Below are 19,641 nucleotides of genomic sequence, written 5' to 3' on the forward strand. Positions count from 1 at the left end.
TGAAATAATATCCCTTAGGATGCCAGTTTCATCCCTGGCCTTGCTCAGTGGGTTAAGGATTCAGCATTGCTACAAGTTGCAACATAGGTTTCAGATGTCGCTTGGATCCTGCATCATTATGGCTATGACATAAGTTGGCAGCTGCAGCTCCATTTTGACCCCTAAACTGGGAACTTCTAAATGATGCAGGTGGGGCCCTAAAAGAAAAAATAAATAAAAATTGAGTTTCACATGTACAGTCTTCTGATTGGCTACTCACGGACTTATTCATTGATGGACATCAGGTAAGTCACAGTTGCATATTGGGGAATATAGGGGTTTAAATTTATTACAAATTAGTATTAAATTAAGAAGTTACTTGTGCTAATTAGAATCAACCGTGGGAATTTTCCAAAACAGTAACATTGGTGTCATTATCCATTGTTATATGACAAACCACCCCAAAACTAAAACAATAAGTTATTATTATCTTTGACAGTCCTATTTATGGACTGGGTGGTTCTCACTGGGGTATCTCAGCAGTTGAGTTACAATACACATGGTGCCTCTCTGTGTCTGTTTATCTGCCTCTCTTTTTTCTCTCTCTCTCTCACCCACCTGTCTACCTATCATAAATCCTCTGTTGTGTGGACTGCTCTATACATTGTAGAATGTTCAGAGGCATTCCTGGTTTCTACCTACTAGGTGCCAAAAGCAATCTCTACTAGGTTGTGATAAACAAGAATGTCCCCAGACAATGCCAAATGGCCTCCTGGGGACAAAGATGCCCTAGCAGAAATCCACAACCATGACCCACAATAATTGTTTTTTTGTTACATCAGTGGCTGCCATGACTGTGACCTTTTCTAGAATGAGTGCTGAAAACTATTACCTACCATTAATAAAGGCCTAATGAGTGCCCACATTTTGGTGGAAGCTGCCCTGCAAGGAACATAGTCATAATCTCATTTCTAGGAGTTTATGCCTCACTGAAATTAGAAACTAGAAGTCTTTGTATCTAATTTAGATCAAAACGACTTTATTTGGCTCATACATGGTTTAAAACACATTCTGAATCCTCAGCCAACATGTTAAAAATGTGGGAAATCAGATAATGGCATTCCCAACTCTCTTTTAAAATTGGAAAAATCTGATAACGTTGGACCTGAATTCTTCCAATAATCAGCTAGAGCTGTGTGAGGGTGGACTTCACAGATGGGCATTTGCTCTTCAGATTTCTGTGGTCCCTACCCATCTGTTTATCCTCAGTCTACCATACTCACTGTTCATGGGTATTTGAGGTCCAACATTTTAGCTTGTATTGTTGCATGGATATGGTTCAAAATGATTTTTTTAAAATTTTTTATTACTCAAATTATCACATCTGTAGTTATATAATGACCATAACAATCCAATTTCACAGGATTTCCCTCCCACAACCCAAGCACATCCCCCCACCCCCCAAACTGTCTCCTGTGGAGACCATAAGTTTTTCAATGTCTGTGAATCAGCATCTGTTCTGCAAAGAAGTTCAGTCTGTCCTTTTTTCAGATTGCACATGTCAGTGAAAGCATGTGATGTTGGTGTCTCATTGTATGGCTGACTTCACTTAGCATGATAATTTCTAGGTCCATCCATGTTGCTAAAAATGCTGGTATTTCATTCCTTTTAATGGCTGAGTAATATTCCATTGTGTATATGTACCACATCTTCTAAGGAAGCAGGGTTAATCAAAGGAAAAACTGGCATGGACCCCAATTTACAGGTAGACTTGTCAAAGCAGAACTTTGCCCTTCTAAAAGTTTTACTCTTTTGCATTTAACCAATGCTGGGTAATGAAAAAAGCATCTTTAAGCTTTTTTTTTTTAAAGCACCATTTAATTGAAGATTGAGGATAGAAAAAATGATGTTATAAATGTCATAAAATAGGTTCGCTATTTGCCTATTTATTTGTAGGTTTTCCTCCTTAATCTGACTTAGCATCTGCTATTGAAATGACAGAAAAGTACTTGGGGAAAAAAGGCTGAATGATTCCCCCCAAGGCAGAGAGCTGGCAATTATAAATAATTAAAATTAGTTTTCCACTTGCAATTAGAGATTTCTTCTTTGAAAGAATGTTTGAACATTGGCAAAATATGCATTATAGGTCACACTTTCCACTCATTAAGTACATGAAATTGTCATATGTTCTAGAGAACAGCAGAGATGTGTTACCTGCCATTGTATCTCATTATCTGATTTTTGTTCCTTATGTTGAAGTAAAGGCTCCTTATTAACACAGTGGCTCATGCATCATAGAAGGTGACACTGTTTTGGAGATTAACAATAGCTGTACAGAATAAAGATCACAAACAGGAAAGGCTTAGAAGGTATATAAACCTGAGTGTACCTTTGTTCATTGGTTACTACGAGTGTGACTAGTGTGAGGGAAGACAGGAATTTATAATTAATTTTAACTTATTTAGATTTTCATTTAAAGAACCAAATGTGCTGAGTATCTACCCTATTTGACACCTCAGATTTAGAGTCTTTTTGTCACATTCAGATTGTTCGTTAGAAGGGTATGAAATAGGTGACAATGATTTACAAGGGATTTAGAATAAGAAACCAAAAGGCTACTGATTAGTTAGTGTTCTTCAGAGAAAACAGAACCAATATGGTATAGGGGAGTGTGTTTGCATGTGGTGAGAGAGAGATTGAGAGAATTATTGATTTTATGGATCTGACATTGCTGTGGCTGTGGCATAGGCTGGCTGCTGCAGCTCCAATTTGACCCCTAGCCTGGGAACTTCCATATGCTGTGGGTGTGGCTCTAAAAAAAAAAAAGAGAGAGAGAGAGAGAATTAGCTCATGCAATTGTGGAGGCTTGATGAGTCCAAATTCTGCAGGAAGGTTGTATGTTGTGAGGCTGGAGAATTGAGAAAAAGTGGTAGTTCAATTACAAAGGCAGACTGCTGGCAGAATTACTTGTGTTCAGGATAGAGTAGTCTTTGTTCGCTTAATGCCTTCAACTGATGGAACAAGGCCCACTCACATTATGGAGTGTAGTCTCTTTTACTCAAAGTTCACATATTTAAACATTAATCTCAGTCAAAGGTCACTTTCACAGAAATATTTAAAACAATGTTTGGCCATGTATCTGGGGCACTGTGACCCGGTCATACTGACATATAAAACTAACCACAACAACTGCTTTTAAAAACTTGGGTCATCTGTAGAGGAAAGAGAAGATATCGAAGACTTAGAGACAATGCAAGAGAGCAAACATGGAATGAACAACCCTCTAAAATCTTTGTGTTGTTTTGGAAAAGACATTAATCCTTTCATTTTGATCTTTTTTTTTTTCTGGCTACAAGAGTAATTCATATTTATTGTAAATTATATTATTATTACAGAAATATAACTTAGAAAATGTGTACAAGATAGTGCTGTGTTAGCTTAAGACTCAGTGCTACACTCTTTCAAATATTTTTCTCTATATAATTTTGTGTTTGAGTTGGGCAAAGAAAAGGGGGGGAAGCTATGCACAAATTGAAAGGCAGTAGTACAGCAAGTCAACACTCTTGGGAGGTCATTGCAGTTAGATATGTGACAAGATAAAGTTGAGGTAAGCTGCAGGTATGAGCTTCTTATTTTCCTCCTCTCCATGTTCATTCTGTCTCCCCAACTTCCTGTAGACAAACAGCAGTCCCCACACTGTCAACCAATGGATCGGTGAAGATTCATGAAGCATTAGCCATTGGGAAATATTATCTCCCTCTACTCATCTTCATCAGTCCCACCACAGTCCCATTCGCCTCCTAGGGATGCTTGGCTTCTAAAATTTCCCTACAAATTTCAACTTATCCACTCACATTATTTGTTTCAGGGACTAATTAGTGATTCTTTCCTTGATCCACTGAACTCCCCCCAGCTTTAGGCTTCACTTCCCCACCATCTCCTATGTTTAATAATATCTAATGACCATTATCCATCTCTTATTCCGTAATAAAGTGCTCTACCTCCATGATTAAGCCCTGGCTGATAGTAAGTCTCATGATTTACTCCACTGTTCTCATCTGCACTGCCGTGAAGCTGTGAACCCCCTTGCTGAATTTGTGTAGTTGCTTCTTCTGAATCACAAATAGATAATTTTGCTCTGGTTGGATCTTGTTCAAGAGACTAAGGTCATCATTTGATCATTTTGAAATAGTTTTACCGGTTCAAGTTGCTGGTTCAAGTTATACTTTTTTCAATTTAGCAGGGCTGTCATCTATAAGTAGGCAAGCAGCTTTAGAAAGTGAGCACATGGGGCAGTTAAGGAGAAAAGTAGACAGTTTGCATGTCCTGTTATGGATAAATCAAAGACTAGAATTAACAAGATGTGTGGTAGATTGTAATGATGAGTAAGACATTCCCCTGTGTGCTTCCTTTTCAATATGAATTTGTAGGTCTTCTATTAAGAATCAAAGTTGTAGCTTGATTTGACCAAGAGGATTTGGCCAAAGTGGCAACATGTGGATGCCAAAGGCTGGGCCTCAGAGGCCTTGCATTTTCTTGTAGTCCTGAGAAGAAGGCATAATTGATTAAATCATCTGCCACTAGTGGGTGAGCTCAATCTCCAACCATAGTTCCCTCCCTGGAGGTCAAGGAAGTGGGATTAAAAGTTCTAACTTTCTAGTCAAAGTCTGGTTCCTCTGGCACCCAGCCCCCAGCTAGCCTGAGGTTACCTGATGGCTTTCCAGAAGTCAACTCATTAACATAACGAAAGACATCTTTTGCATCCCTCTCATCACATGAACTCTAATGATTTTTAGAAGCTCTGTGTCAGAAAAGGAGGGCAAAGACCAAATATTGTGATTTAAAAATAAGAAATAGATTTTAAAGACTCCAGAATGGGGATTTTTTTCTCCACTTCCTAATCTCTAATATATTCTCCTTTTGGAAAATTGTTTTCAAATATTCTAGTATTTGAATTCCCATTTTCCAGATTTTCTAGAAATATTAAATCAGTAATGATTTTTTTTTCTAAATTTCTGGTTTCTTTTTGCCTCTTCACGCAGATTGAAGCTGATTCTCATGTCTAATTAGTTTGGTGTTCAGTGATTCTACAAGACTATCTGGTAACAGTCTTTTCTCTACTGCAGAGGATCATGTTACTTTGGGAATTTAAACCTCAGATCCAAGCTCACCTGCGAACATATGCTCTTCATTGATAACACCACCAGGCACCTATTTCAGCTCCTCTTTCTGCTCTGTAACCATCTGTGAAGTGCCACTCTTTAGTTTCTTTTCTTTTTTCTTTTTTTTTTTTTTTAATTCTAAAATGACATGTTGAAAGCATAGTCCCCAAAGTGTAGTTTTGTGGAGAGCAACAAGCCAATTTGAGATTTTTCCTTTGCTAAAATGAACTTTCCTGATACCTTCACCCAGTTAGGGCTTGAAATGTATAAGTACGTTACATTGGGGAAAAAATGTGTGATAATATTTTGAACAACTAGTTTAAGAAGAAATGTGTCAATTTGCATTTCACCAAAACCTAATGGCATAGATGTCCTAGTCTGAATAATTCACTTGCAGAACTATTTAAGATAATGTGGGTTGAGTTGTATCTGGTATGTGAGCTTTTATAGTGCTCCTCAGAGAACTGATTAATTTAAATATATTTCTACCTTTTGCACCCTGTTCAATAAGTAGCTTCATGAATGATTGATCAGATATATTAATTTGCTGAAGAGACTCAGTGACTTGAAGTTACAGTGGTGTGAAGCTACTAATCCAGAGTTGTATGGTGAAGAAGTGAGAACTGGTTTGCCTCACTAGCCAGTTATGTGAGCTTCAGTAAGTTATGTAACCACTCCGGGTTTCAGTTGTCGCCTTGCAAAATGAAATGCCTCACCTGTACAACACCTCATCCTCATCCTCAGGTTGTTTTCGTGTTCAAATAAAATGTTGTATATAAAAACCAGTTGTAAGCTGAGCTATATCTCTATTATACAGGAGCATTATCTTTTTTAATAAAACAGAATTTGATAAAGAGAAGAATGGAACTAATTTTGTGACTTCGAAGAAGTTTAAGTGCAAGTTAAGCTTTTCTGGATAGCAAAACTAGTTTTAGAGGCAAATTGTTTTATTTCAGCTCACCTCCTACAAATTGCCACCTTCTGAAAACTTTTCTAACAATAATTGCCTTTTATATTTTGGGCCATATACTGGTTAAATGCTTTAGTGTGATGATTTATCTTAGCTTTTCATCATAATAATTTGTGGCCCCTTGAAAACACTCCTGCGCCATCTTTGTTTGAATCAGAATTCATGAAGATGGGGTTTTGTTCTTTTCGTTACTGAAATATACGCAAGGTATACTAATTTATTGCAAAAAAAATCGATTCGCTGGCTCAGTAGAAGCAGGACCAGCTTTTAAGACAGACATCCTTGGTTGTGTCATTTGCCAGCTGTATGACTTGGAACTGAGAATTCTATACAAGTGTGACAATAAGCACTATATTGCCAGGTTGCTATGAGATTGAGAAGTCACTTATGTAGCACATTTGTTTCAGTATGAACTCAGTAGTGCTAAAACTGGGATTAGATTTTGCCATACATTCTGTGTTGTTGTTTCACAGGTGTTTGCCTTATGGCCTCAAGTGCATTTTGGGAGTTCCACAATTGCTCTTTGAAGGCAATACTGAGGTTTACTTTTCTTCTATATGCGGCATATATTAGAATATTGACTGTATTTCATGTAGGTGCCTAAGAAAAATTCATTGGAAGAAAAAGAAACAAAGTTATTTTCTGCTTTGTCTAGTGTAATTAAAACACCAAAAATGTGTTCTGGTATATATATATATTTTTTGTCTTTTTGCTATTTCTTGGGCCACTCCTGTGGCATATGGAAGTTCCCAGGCTAGGGGTGGAATCGGAGCTGTAGCCACCAGCCTACGCCAGAGCCACAGCAACGCAGGATCCAAGCCGCGTCTGCAACCTACACCACAGCTCACGGCCACGCCGGATCCTTAACCCACTGAGCAAGGACAGGGACCGAACCCGCAACCTCACGGTTCCTAGTCGGATTCGTTAACCACTGCGCCACGACGGGAACTCCTGTTCTGGTATATTAATCAGAGCTTTAAATAAGATTCTTGGAGCATTTTCTCATCTGCAACAAGACCACACAGAGACATTTTATAAATCTATCTATGGAGTCTATTTGTTGAGAGATTCTTTTTATAGGAAAGTTTGCACTAAATCTTTCTCTTTGTTAAGGGAGTGTAAGAAAGTGTCTTATGCATTTCGATGACAGCAGTTGAGTAACATTTCTAAAACTACCAATAAAAACTCCTTCTTAAGAAATAGGAATAATGGGTCAGGTTAGGTGGGAGAGAGTTCAGAGTATAATTTTTAAGGTCTTGGGTACAGAAGCACTTTAGGGGTTTGGTGTAGACTGGAGAGAAATATGAAGAACTTAAAAGCCAATACTGAAGGCTATGGATGACAAGGATTTTTCCTGGGAAAAATAGGAGTCCAAATGTCAGCTTTGGGTCCTGCATTATTGTCAGGCCAATAAAGAAGGTGGCTGGAACTTTACACAATATGCAGTGGATTTGGGGAAAAGTATAAGAAGGAAAGCTAAAGATACTTAAGCCTTCTTTACCTCAATCCCAGTCATCTCACATATAGTACAATTCTGAGCCCACAGATAGAGACATCACTGGTTCTACTTGTGGTGACCTAGAAAGAGCTAAAGGAATAAACTGAGTCAGGGGATGCATTCTATTTGGAGTGAGCATGCTGAATCATTGTGTGGCCTTTCTTGCTATCAATCACACTGAGGGGGGCAACAGGCAGGAAAAAAAAAAAAGCACATAGGTGACTTGCAGGTGTGTTTTCTATGACTTTTTTATTGGCTGAGATTGTGTTTTAAAAGGCACTTCTGTCAGATGCTTCTTTGAGTCTTTGTTTTAAGTTCTATTGAAATGTAGTTAATTTGCCAGGTTGTGATAATAATTTCTGCTGCACAACAAAGTGACCCAGTCACACATATATACATATCTATTCTTTCTCAGATTCTTTTCCTACATATATTATCACAGAATACTGGGTAGAGTTCTCTGTGCTGTACAGCAGGTCCCCATTAGCCAATCATTCCATGAACCTCAGTGTTCATATGCCAATCCCAAACCCCCAGTCCATCCCTCCCACCCCACCACCTGTCCTCTTTGGTAACCATAAGATTTTCAAATTCTGTGAGTCTGTTATGCAAATATGGTCATTTGTATTCCTTTTTTTTTTTTTTGATTCCACATATAAGTGATATCTGTCTTTAACTGTCTGACTAACTTCACTTAGTATGATAGCTTTTAGGTCCATCCATGTTGCTACAAATGGCATTATTTCATTCTTTCATGCCTGAGAAATATTCCATTGTATATACATACCACATCTTCCTTATCTATTCTTCTGTCGATGGACATTTAGGTTACTTCCATGTCTTGGCTATTGTAATTAGTGCTCCAGTGAACACTGGGGTGCATGTATCTTTTTGAATTATGGTTTTTCTCTGGATAAATGCCCAGGAGTGGGATTGCCGGATCATACGGCAGTTTTACTTTTACTTTTTGAGGGATCTCCATACTGTTTTCCATACTGGTTGCATCAATGTTCATTCCAACCAACAGTGTAAAAGGGTTCATTTTTCTCCACACCCTCTCCAACATTTATTATTTGTAGATGTTTTGATGATGGCATTCTAGCTTGTGTAAGGTGGTACCTCATAGTAGTTTTGATTTGCATTTCTCAAATAATTAGTGATTTGAGCTTCTTTTCATGTGATTTATGCCATCATTATATCTTTTTGGAGAACTGTCTATTTACATCTTCTGCCCATTTTTTATTTGTTTTTGTTTTTGATACTGAGCTGCAGTTGATGTTTATATATTTTGGAGATTAGTCCCTTATCATTTGCTTCATTTGAAAATATTTTCTCTCTTTCTGTGGGTTATTTTTTTGTTTATAGTTTCCTTTGCTGTTGCAAAAACTTTTAAGTTTAATTAGGTCTCAGTTGTTTTTGTTTGCTTACTTTTTAGTGTCACACCTATGAAATATGGAATTTCCCAGGCTAGGGGACAAATTGGAGCTGAAGCTGCTGGACCACACCACAACCACTGTAACATGGGATTTGAGATGCATCTGTGACCTACACCAAAGCTCATGGCAACATTGGATCCTTTAACCCACTAAGCCAGGCCAGGGATCAAACCTTCATCGTCATGGATACTGGTTGGCACAACCCACTGAGCCACTGCAGGAACACCCCCATTTGATTATTTTTGTTTTTATTGTCATTACTCTAGAAGCTGGGTCTGAGAAGATAATGCTATAGTTGATGTCAGAGAGTGTTCAGCCTGTTTTCTTCTAAGAGTTTTATAGTATCCAGTCTTTTATTTAGTGCTTTAATCCATTTTGAGTTTGTTTTGTTTCTGTGTATGGTGTTAGAGAATGTTTTAATTTCTTTTCTTTTTTTTTTTTGGCATGTAGCCCTCCAATTTTCCCAGCACCGCTTATTGAAGTGACAATCCTCCTTTCTCCAATGTATATTCTTGCCTCCTCTGTCATAGATTAATTGGCTATAGGTGCTTGGGTTTATTTCTGGGCTTTCTATCCTGTTCCATTGATCTATATTTCTGGTTTTGTGCCAGCACCCTACTGTTTTGTAGTATAGTCTGAATTAAGGGAGACTGATTCCTTCAGCTCCACTCTTCTTTTCCAGGATTACTTTGGCTGTTTGGAATCTTTTGTGTTTCCATACCAATTAAATTTTTTTTGATCTAGTTCTGTGAAAAATCTCATCAGTAATTTGGGTAGGGATTGTGTTGAATCTATAGACTGCCTTGGGTAGTACATGCATTTTGACAATATTGGTTCTTCCTAATACAAGAATGTGGTATATCTTCCCATCTCTGATTTCTTCTATCAGCCTCTTACAGTTTTCAGATTACAGGTATTTTGTCTTTTTAGGTAGGTTTATTCCTAGGCATTGTATTCTTTTCATGCAATGATAAATGGGATTGTTTCCCTAACTTGTATTTCTGATCTTTCATTGTTAGTATATAGAAATGCAATCAATTTGTGTGTATTAATTTTGTGTTCTGAAACTTAGCCAAATTCATTGGTAAGCTCTGTTTTCTGGTGGTGTCTTTAGGATTTTCAAGGTACAATATCATGTCATCTGCAAACAGTGTAATGTCATTATTTTGTGCTATCTTTCTGGTCTCTGTGGGTATTTAAGCTTACAAATTCTGGGTTAAAAGATGTTAAAAGCCACAGGTCTTCACTGTAGTCCCCCTAAATCATTCACCTTTGATTAAACATTCCATGATTTAGTGTTATGCTGGCTTGTGACTTTGCCATATCAAATCGACACTAGAACAAGAAATTAACATTTAGGTCTTACCCTGAATTTCTTTGTGTCATAGGTGTGCATTGGGTTTGGGGAATCAAAGAAGTCCTACAGAGTCATCTGGTTGTGAGAGGTCAAAAGAAGAAGCAGTCCTGAAGTAAAGAAAGCAAAACTAGTTTTCAGCAGCAGCCTCAAATCAAATGCTAATGAGAATTAAGACTGCAAAATTTCTAACTAATAAATTCAGCCAATAACCCAGGCATTTGAGCACACATTGTGAACTAGAAGTAGGGATAAAGTTTACCTTGGCTAAAAGTCTCTCATCTACAGTTCTTTCTACTGGATGGAAGGGATCCAGGCTTGTGATGACTTGAAATGCAGCTTCGACAGTATTTTTAGCTTGCTGAGCAAGGCTGTCACCAGCCCAAATAAAGATATATTTCTGATGTAAGAAAATAGCTGCTCCTTCTGTGTTTTCACAGTGCTCAGGGAAAACCACAACAAACTTCTGTGAAGTAATTAATCAAATGAGAAGATTCTGATAGGAAAGAAAATATGGAAGGTTACTTTGGAACTGATTATTGCATAGGCAAAAGTATTCTCCCTAAGTGGAAGTTAGTAGCTAGTACATGTTTGAAAAGATTCTGAATTTTGAATTTTTTTTTTCTTTTATTTTCCCAGCCACAAGTTTTAGCTTAATATTTCATCGTCTTTCACAAATAATACTGTGACCTTTTGGGGTCAGCTGGTGGTGAAATTACAGATTTTCCCAATGATTCCAGTATTCTGAAGACATGAGATAATTTGTCCAAGGTGACTGGCTGATGTGCAGTCCTACTCAGTTCATTAGACTGAATTGCTTCCCATGATGAATGCATTCAGTGTCCCAGTTTGGTGATTAAAAGGAGCAAAAGAGATGAAAACTTTGCTGTTCTAGCAGTGTATTCTCATATGACTCCATGGTGCCTTGTAGGGAACAATCGTGATTTCCTTCAGATACATCTCTTTCCTCCCTCTCTTAATGAGAGTGTGTTTGTTAATATCATTGTGCCTCTGACATGCCATCTATCACAGTACCAGTTGTGCCCCTCTGCTCTTATTCCAGATGGCTTCCATAATTACTTTTGCAGGTGTTGTAAAGGCGCTGCAGGATGTAAGTCAACAATGAAACTCAGCAAGTAATAAAAATAGGCTTTTTCAAAAGGTCCTTCACTATATTAGAAAACTAATATAGTCTTTTGTCATAATGTCATAATCAAATACTATGGACTATGAGTCCAACATTTCTTAGGAAATGCACTTTGTATCATTTACCATTAGCAATTATTACATATTTGCCAATTGAAATTATAGAAATAATTTTAATAGTTAAGAATCATGTTTCTCTGAGCTAATTAAAACAAAAAATCACATGTAAATATAAATTTTGAACTTTATGTGAATATAGAGATTTAAAAGTATTTTGACGATAATCTTCAAAAGAAAGCAAGGCAGGCACTTTTATCCTTAGGTTTCTGGTGAGGAAACTGAGGCTCAGACAGGTTATGCATCTATTTGTGGACATGTAGCAATCCAGTAGAGAAAGCCACCAGTTTCTGTTAATCTACTTCTATTTCCCAGCAATACATTGCGTGTTCTAGATAACAAGCGCCGAGATGCATGAGCTAGACATGGCATCTCCTTCCTCTATCTTGATTAGGAAGGCAGAATGTGTTTTCTATGAATTTATTTAGGATAAATGATAGATTCTAGCATCCTTAATACACAAAATAAATCAGGAAGCAACTTTTCACTAAAATAGCCCAAATTATGTATTTTAGATTGGTTCTTGAACATCGTAAACTCAAACATTCAACCTATTGTATAGACCTCTCTGGTCCATATTCAAAGAATTTTTAATAAGCCCAAAGTTAGTGAAAACAGCATTTTAATTTGCCTGTACACCTGCATTTGGGGCAGAGATTAGACTTCTGTTCCACTCAGCTTCATAGCAGAGGCTGGGGGCTCTCATCATAGGAATGCTCACCCATTTACACTCATGTTTATGCCTGAGTAGGGAGTACTATAACTGCTGGGGGCTGAACTGGGTTTCTTCACACATCTTTATCTCAGTGTGGTCCCTGAATGTTCTTTCCAGCATGAAATCTTCAAGGTAGTGAGACTCGTTACATGGCAGCTCAGATTTCCAAAGAACATCTACTCCATGCCCACACTCAGGGTGGCAGGGGCAGGGGTATGGAAGAGAGGGAGGGAGAAAAAGGGAGAAATTCTATCACCTTTTCTAACTTTATCTTGGAAGTAGCATAGCTTAATATCTATCTTAGACTTGCTCAGTTTTATTCACAATCAAGGAGAGGGAATATAGACCCCAGCTCTCAATGCAGAGGTGTTACCATCATAGAAAATCTTAAAGATTAGGATACATGAATACAGTGCTCTCCTATAGCATCTCTGATGTTACTCATTTTAATTCATGCTGAATATTTCTATAGTTGAGTTTATTCCATTTTTGTCTAGTGCTTGAAGAAACTTTCTTACTAGAGGCTTTGAAATCAATCTCCTTCCTTTTATAAGTTAGCCTTAGGTCTGTCTTGTGTTGAGCATAGGATAGTTCTGCTTGTGGTGAATAAGGAATGATGTTGGATTGGGTAATTTCAATGTTTTGTCTATGTCAAATATTCTACTTATAAATACTTAATATTAGTATAAGATATTAGTATAAAATAGTTTGCCTTTCTAAATATTTTACTAAAGACACCTTGAATGTCTCATGCATCATTATGTTGAGATTGTTCCTGGATGTGTCCTACATTGGTCTTGTTCACATGTCAGTCTCCAAAATATGCTAACACTTAATTTCTCCCAAAATGTCTGTTGCTGTAAAAGTAGGAGTAAATGTCATCTAGTGAGAGGATAGGGAATTTTTCTTCAGTGGGTTTTTATTAAGCAGCAGATTGATGAGAGATTCCTGTTTCATCATGATTAATTGGTAATGTTATTTATGTGTGATAGTAGAGGATAAAATTGTAAAATTGCATTGTGAATTGACTGATGGGTAGGGAGAATAATGAGAACTGCACTCTAACTCCTAAAAACACTGCTATAAATAATTAAATGGGAATTTATTGTATGAAGGAAAATATCAAGATTAGTTAGTATGAATAAATTGAATAGTAATATAAAATCTTATTGAGTTATGGATAATATAAGCAGATGGGGATTATAAAAGTGTTGAATTCCAAAAAACATAAGACCTGGGCAAACCAAGACTTCACCTGGAGTCTGGCAAATTAAATCTGAAGTCTTAATAAATGTTGAATGATAAATGTTTCCATATTCTTCATTTTCAGTGGTATCCTACCCCTGATGATAATTTTAAAAGATGCAACTCAAAGATGATACAGTTACACCTTAAGGGATGATCTGGGGAAATTTTTAATAGGGATTCATGCAACATATGGAGGAGACCAAGAAGCAGTGGTGTTTAGGAGTCTGTACATTAAGTAATTTCCTGGTTAGGGCAGACCCCTTGTATTTCCCATGGACCTTAGTTAGGCTTATTGGAGGCAATATTCTAAAGGTTTTGACCATCCACATTACATTAAAAATATAATTTTTTGTCATTACTACATTGAAGGAAATCAGAAAGGGAGCATCCTTTGAAATATTCAATATCTACTGCAAGAAGACTTGATCATATGGACAATTTCGTGATCCTGAGTCAGAATTAAAATTGCTTGAGTTTAGATTTGTTAATTGTGATGAAGTGACTGTTTTAAGTCAACTGCAGAGTGTCTGTGTTAGGACAGCAAGATTTTTGCTTCCCATGTTCCACTAATGACAATGGGGCTAAAAAAATATTGGTTATTATCTTTTTTATTATACTTAACATGTGTAAATTGTAGAACTTTGGGAAATGTAGAAAAGAGGTTTAAAAAGTAATTTTAATGCACATATTTTCTATAGGAAATTGTTTACTTGATTTAGATATAGCTATATTTTGCAAATTTGAGCTGTACTACCCTATGATCTTTTAAAATTACTTTCAAGTATTTACTAATGTTGCTAAAAATATATGTAATCTTGATTTTTTAAAATTTGACTTTAAAAAAATTTTTTTTCCGCTATACAGCATGGGGACCAAGTTACACATACATGTATACACACTTTTTCCTCCCATTGTTGTGTTGCGATGTAAATATCTAGAGACATAGTTCTCAATGCTCCACAGAAGGATCTCATTGTAAATCCATTCCAAGAGCAATTGATTGCATCTGCTAACCCCAAGCTCTTGATTTTTAATGGGCCATGTTATTTGGTCATCCACATTTTACTCAGTGATCCGTTATAGGAATTTAGACTGTTTGCTTTTTCCATTTTTAATATGAACATGCATGTGCATTTATGAATATTTCTTTAAGGTAATTTTCATATTTGGAAATAATTGATTAAAGTAATATATATGTATAGCCATTGTGTGTATATATATACATAGATAGATAGATGAGTACATATTTCCTTGCTAAATGATCAAACCTCCATGTATACATTTTTTTTCCCCTAAAGGTTTTTATTGAAATATATTAAATGGATTAGGCGTGTTTACAGGTCATAATAAGCATACAACTTTATATATTTTCAGTAACTTAACAGATAATTTAATCAGTGCCCAGATTAATTATGTTTTTACTTCAAACGATTCTACAAAACCCAGGAAAGCACATCCATCTTCCTTGATTCATCCTCTCTCCAGCTAGGATAGAACAGAGGAGAATATGTACTGTTAAGTATAAAGTTTAATCTACCAAGGCTCTCCTCCATACCTGTTAGCAATTATTGACTTCATGAGATACCTGTATTCAGGTATATTAAACATCTATACATTTTTAAAAACAAATTTTGAAAACTTAGGAAGCTAAAATTGGTATTTGGCACTGGTTTTCTTTGATTAACTTGCATATGCATACATGTGTTTGATTTCAATAACTTTTTTTCTTTAATTACTCTTTATGTTTTCCACTTGGATTTCATCACTTTTCTAAATTACATATTCATTCCCCTTTGAACTGTTATACAGTTTGACTTCAACTTAGCACATATATTTAAAATTTCGTGGCAATTAAAATCCTAGATCAGACTTGAAGTCTAGCTTCAGCCACAGCTTTGACCCTGGTGACAACATAATTTAAAGTTTTTTCACTTCTGTGCCTTGATTTCCCCACTTAACAAATGGCTATAGTACTTACTCAGTATATTTCACTGAAATGTCATTGTGTTTAATGAGATAATGACAGCTTCTTGGATGCTTCGTTGGTAACTAGGACAGGTGAGTTTACATTTCACATCTTTCTTGTGTTGTGTATCAGTTACTTTCAAGTTATTCCTGTTTCCACCCTCCTCTGTTTGTACTCCTAGAAGTCAAAGCTGGTGAAAGCTTTAGAGATTGTTCTCAATTTTGCTATCTTATCAGTATATAAACTGGGATAGCCATGTGGGCAATGAATAAAACTAAAACTGGGATTAGAATTTAGGTAACTTGTTTCTGTTTTGCCTCTATTCACCTTATAAAACCATGGCTGCTCTTTAATTCAAGGAAATAATTACACCAGTGTAAGGAGGTATACACACTCTTAACCTAGTACAATTTCTGATATCACAAAAATGAATATGACTCACATTTGCTTAGTAGGAAATTTACAAGTAAATTTGGCAATGCAAGGTCATATGATGCTGTCATTTAAAATTATTACACAAAGCTCTATTTGTTGACCTAAATATATTCATGATGACTATTATTTAAAAAAAAAAAACTGACCACAAGATAGCATATATGACATAGTCCTCTGTGCTTAAAATTATACACATGAATCTGCATGGAGATTGAATATAAGAAATGTGTGGAATAATGTTGAAAGTGTTGGAGTATGCAGTTTTTCTGGTGAGGTAATTATAATTTCATTTTTTAAACTTTTTGAGCTTATCAAAATTTGTGGTTACCATTTGTACAAAAACAAAATAACATTATTTACTGTAAAATGACAGTTCTATTTCTGTGTATTTTCTTTAACTTTCAGACTCCTTTTTGTTAAATTCTCCAGCTGGGCTTTTCACTTCTCACTCCTTACATAGTTCCTGACAACCTGGCCAGAAGACATTTTTTTTTTCCCATTCGTTTGTTTTATAACTTTCTAGGTAAATGGAACCCTGGAGTTTCTTCTATTTTATTGCAGTTAGTAAACCTAAGTATTGGGAATCATTTTCTTAAATTTGAAGAGCACCGTTATACAGCCAGGAACACTGCTCAATAGTCATCTCTCCCAAGAGAGGTCTTTTATCTTCATACCCTTGACTGAGGATGTTCTCTGATTTTATGGCAATGTTATCTGTTTAAGTGTGTGAACAACTTGGGAGTAATCATGCTTCTCAAGAAACAATAGTAATTGTCAGGCTATTCAGAAAGTGAAATGAGGTCTTAGAAGGCTAATTTTAGATACACTTCCTTTGTGTATTTTTATAAATAAAAATGTCAATTTTGGGAGAACATTTAATTTTTCAAAGTTAATATGAAGGAGTAAAGCATTCAAGTATTTGCTTCAAATTAGGTTTATGAATGACATCTTATGAGAATGTACCAAACTTTCATTAAGAGATGAGTAAGACCATGGCTATAAAAAGAAAAGTGGTTTATTTTTGTTCCTGGTCTGAGCTTAGTACATTTCATTATATTTTTGCTGTTTTAATGCAGTATAAGTAAGTTATATTTATGCTTATAAGTATTCAGTGCTGATAGGCATATGAGAATAACAGCTATCAGTTATTGAGCCTTTAATGTGTGCAGTCTGTGTTCTACATTATTTTTTCTACATTTTAAAATTTTATTTCCATGATGATCCTATATGATTTAAAACTACAATGACCTCCGTTTTGCAGATGAGTTCACTGATAGTTGAGTTCGGCAATTTTTTCTAGACTGAAATGATAGCAAGTCATAAATGTTATACTTGCTATCTTGACTCATGTTTACCTAATGATAACATCCAAACTCCTAATCCTGAGGCTGTTATCTAATATTTCCAAATAATGGTTGTTGGATCTACTGTTTTTTTGTTTTGTTCTTTTGTAAATTTTGTTTTTTAAATTTTGTTTTGGAAAGAGCTAGTGGCTATGTGTCTGACCTTGAATTATTTTGATAATGGATTCCTGTGTATGCTCACTATTTTCTATTTAGCTCATGGACAGTCTCCTAAAACACATTCTGATCAACTTGTAGATAACAACTTATCTCCATTTTATGGAAAATTGATTCTTATGCTTCTTTCTGTTTTAGCAACAGAAACTCACGAGCCCATCCCTGTCACTAAATGACATTTTGCTTTAATAATACCTGCTAGTGGCTACTGGAGTAAATCCCAAATATTAACTACCAATTAAAGCTTAAATTGAAGCTTGTTATTATAGTGTGACCTATGAACCTGAGTGAGTGAGCTGAAGAGTGTTGGGGTTGACAAGATTTTGTAGGTTCGCTCTGAACACTCATGTTTCTTTCAGGGATGGCCTTGATGACAATAGGAAATAAAGGGAACTTCTCATCAGGTGTCTTTAGTCCATCTCTCTGCATGTTCTGGCCTCTTATTCTCTGTGCTCTTCTTTCTCCAGGGCTGCTTCCTTCCTTCAGGTCCTCCAAGTCCTGCTGCTGTCTCTGAATAATTATTGACTATTGAGTGTCATAGAGTCTGCTAGGTGTTTTAAATTTTCTCCAATCCTGACAGCAACCCTTCAGAGCTTCAAAGATTAAATGACTTTCAAGGTCACAAACTCATAAAAGGGTTATGTGAGATCTTAATTTAGGGTTACCTGAATTTGTTTCTATAAATGCTCTATTACTGAGCTCCGTAGGATCATAACACGTCCTCAGGAACTATTCTGTTTCCAGATATTTTCCTAACATGTAAATTTCGGTAGTGATAAGTTGTTCTCCTATCAGAGGAATCTATTGATATTTTAAGAGTTCTATCATATTGATAAATGGGAATTTTTATCCTCTGGATATTTCATACAGTAGTTGGCATTTGGGAAATAGTTTTGCTCCATCTGAAAAACTCTCCTGTGCTTTTGAAGTGGCCTCAAATGCTAAAATACCTATTCACCATTGTTTGTTGTCATGATAACAAATAGGGTGGTTTACATGTAGTTTTTTTCTTCTACATAAAGTAGATCTACCTTTACTTGGGAATAAAAAAATTTAGTCTCTGCAAGGATCCTCCAAATGGGCAAGCTGTATTGTGACCATTTAAGTTTTTCTTTCATATGAATTCTTGCTTAAAAGAGATATGAAAGGGAGGAAATGCATTTCATGTATGTGTCCAATGTATGTTTTATATATATATATGTATATGTATATATGTATGCACATATATATATGCACACACATATATGCATGCAGTATTTATTAAGTTAGTTTTACCTTTTATGCATTATAAATCAGTAAATATATATATCCTATTATTAGACACTGAGAAAAAGAGGGAAGTTTATAAATAAGGAAGTTTTATGCCAGCTTTGCTTTTTTTAATTACTTAATGAATTTTATTACACTTATAGGTGTATAACAATCATTGCAACCAAATTTTACAGCATTTCCATCTCAAACCCTCAGTGCATCCCCCCACCCCCAACCTGTCTCCTTTGGAAACCATGAGTTTTTCAAAGTCTGTGAGTCAGTATCTGTCTGCAAAGAAGTTCATTGTGTCTTTATTTAGATTCCACATGTAAGTGATAGCATTTGATGTTAGTGTCTTATTGTCTGACTGACTGCATTTAGTATGATAATTTCTATGTCCATCCATGTGGCCGCAAATGCCATTATTTCTTTCCTTTTAATGGCTGAGTAATATTCCATTGTGTATATGTACCACATTTTCTTTATCCACTCCTCTGTTGATGGGCATTTAGGTTGTTTCCATGTCTTGGCTATTGCGTTCCATTCTGTCACTTTGTTGGTGAGGAAGGCAACTGGGTCTGTTTATTCTAATACTACATATGTGTAGAGAGATCATCCAAGCACCTTCATAACTGGTATTTCCAAGAAAGTCAGGGGCGTTCTCTCATCTGTCATATGAATTGCTTCATTGAGAGTAGATCAATCTATGTTGAGCCTTAGGTTGAATGAAAACAACAACAACTTTATTTGGAAAGGAGATAATTAATCTGATCTCATGATAAAAATGTACAGCGTAAGACCACAGAGTTGCTATTAATCAGTTCTATGGCTAGCCAGTCCCATT

At 36.0% G+C, this 19,641-nt stretch overlaps 1 long non-coding RNA gene across 3 annotated transcripts in view; it reads left to right on the plus strand.

The window, feature by feature from the left end:
• Positions 1 to 19,641, plus strand: part of LOC110256719 (uncharacterized) — a 231,022-nt gene that overhangs the window by 166,269 nt on the left and 45,112 nt on the right. Inside the window, exon 3 of one of the 3 annotated variants that reach the window (XR_002338617.2) lies at positions 10,434 to 13,686. The exons of the other annotated variants lie outside the window; for them this stretch is intronic. This is a non-coding gene — a long non-coding RNA (uncharacterized LOC110256719). Of the gene's footprint in view, positions 1 to 10,433; positions 13,687 to 19,641 lie in introns of those variants that run through there. 3 annotated transcript variants of the gene reach the window in all.

Source organism: Sus scrofa, chromosome 14, assembly GCF_054392235.1.
Source record: "Sus scrofa isolate SSC_HxYL_T2T_F1_AM1 chromosome 14, Sscrofa_HxYL_maternal_Yorkshire_Landrace_v2.0, whole genome shotgun sequence".
In the NCBI taxonomy this organism is placed as follows: domain Eukaryota; kingdom Metazoa; phylum Chordata; class Mammalia; order Artiodactyla; family Suidae; genus Sus; species Sus scrofa.